The sequence below is a fragment of the Trichoplax adhaerens genome, genomic scaffold (assembly GCF_000150275.1).
Source record: "Trichoplax adhaerens TRIADscaffold_19 genomic scaffold, whole genome shotgun sequence".
Classification (NCBI taxonomy): domain Eukaryota; kingdom Metazoa; phylum Placozoa; class Uniplacotomia; order Trichoplacea; family Trichoplacidae; genus Trichoplax; species Trichoplax adhaerens.
The window spans coordinates 957,957-960,252 of record NW_002060961.1 but is presented as its reverse complement, the minus strand read 5'-3'; positions in this window follow the sequence as shown (position 1 = coordinate 960,252).

Genomic DNA, 2,296 nt, shown 5'->3' with positions numbered 1-2,296 from the left:
AGTCACACTGGTCTCGGCATGTCATGGCTTGGGCTGAGTAGAAAATCATGTTGACGATATAGTATTATTGGGTCTCCTAGGGAGCAAGTCAGCGTCCGCTCTTGACTAGTGACATTCCTTTTGCATTTGTTCTTGATCATCATAGTCAACACTGGTCTCGGCATGTCATGGCTTGGGCTGAATAGAAAATCATGTGGATAGCAAAACTAATGTCACTATTAGCAACGTACAGTATTGGCCTAGGGAGCAAGTCCGCGTCCGCTCTTGACTAGTGACATTCCTTTTGCATTTGTTCTTCATCATCATAGTCAACACTGGTCTCGGCATGTCATGGCTTGGGCTGAATAGAAAATCATGTGGATAGCAAAACTAATGTCACTATTAGCAACGTACAGTATTGGCCTAGGGAGCAAGTCCGCGTCCGCTCTTGACTAGTGACATTCCTTTTGCATTTGTTCTTCATCATCATAGTCAACACTGGTCTCGGCATGTCATGGCTTGGGCTGAATAGAAAATCATGTTGACGATATAGTATTATTGGGTCTCCTAGGAAGCAAGTCCGCGTCCGCTCTTGACTAGTGACATTCCTTTTGCATTTGTTCTTCATCATCATAGTCAACACTGGTCTCGGCATGTCATGGCTTGGGCTGAATAGAAAATCATGTGGATAGCAAAACTAATGTCACTATTAGCAACGTACAGTATTGGCCTAGGGAGCAAGTCCGCGTCCGCTCTTGACTAGTGACATTCCTTTTGCATTTGTTGTTGATTATCGTAGTCAACACTGGTCTCGGCATGTCATGGCTTGGGCTGAGTAGAAAATCATGTTGACGATATAGTGTTATTGGTGTAGGGAGCAAGTCAGCGTCCGCTCTTGACTAGTGACATTCCTTTTGCATTTGTTATTGATTATCATAGTCCACACTGGTCTCGGCATGTCAGGACTTGTGCTGAATAGAAAATCATGTTGACGATATAGTATTATTGGGTCTCCTAGGGAGCAAGTCAGCGTCCGCTCTTGACTAGTGACATTCCTTTTGCATTTGTTCATCATCATCATAGTCAACACTGGTCTCGGCATGTCATGGCTTGGGCTGAATAGAAAATCATGTGGATAGCAAAACTAATGTCACTATTAGCAACCTACAGTATCTACAGTACAGTAAGTCTACGTTTTATACTGTACATTGTAGAAACGTTGTACTGTACACTGTACAGTACAATGAGTCTCCATGCAATCTTGAAGGATAAAAGGTAAAAGGTGCCGCTATCATCTTGTACTACTGTAGATCGGTGTTCTAAGATGGCTGTACATCAACTAGTTCCGAAGCATAGACTGTTCGTCTTTTTTACTACACAGTAAAGCCATTGCAAATGGTCATGCACGACCGACCCATCTTGAACTAGTAATGTCGAGCGTAGCACGCATGGCTTGTCCACGTGCCAACATACAATCCTGTATTGTGCTATACAAGGTACAGTACAGTCCACTGTCCACAGTACTGTTGAGTATGAAATGCCTCCACTTTTACCTTGACTGTACACTGTACACTCAAGGTAGACCTCAACAGTGGACGTACTGTACAGTACGTACTATAGAACGCCCAGTAAGTACCCGACACCATGTCATAGACTGCTACAGTACTACGTACTGTAGCAGTCGTCAGTACTGTGCACTGTCCTGGAGACATTTTCCTTGTTTTGCGTTCTGTACCGTACCGGTTGCGGCACGGTTCGGTTCAGAACGGTACTGTTACGGTCAGGGTTCGTACTGGAAAGCCCAGAAGGGACTCACCGTCTACAGGACGCATGGACAGTGCGCATGTGCAGTACAGTGGCAGCCCAAAAGCCTGCTACAAAGATTCAACAGAACAGAAGGACCAGCGCCAACCATTTCTCTTTCCTCTCTCCATTGGCTGCTCAAGAGATTCCATTTAGGCTCTAATTGTCGATGCAAACGTATTAATTGATCAAGACTACCAAGAAGACATTGGCAGTATTAGCATTGGATTGATTTAGGTAGCCGTGGGTGGACGAGTTGACAATATTGGACCGTGAATTGGAATGGAAGTTGGCTTTCCATAAAGTCATTGCTCAAGACGCAGACTGTTTCCTTCCTTTATTGCCAACTTAACTTATTCTATTTAATATTCATCGATTGGGTACGCTATCCACATTGACGGCAGTATGTCAGAAGGTTCAGCCAATGAAATTTTACAGTCATTCTGTAGCGAGGTAAGATGATGATAGCCAATACCACACACGTCGCTATCAGGTCCTTCTCCAGCCCTACGTT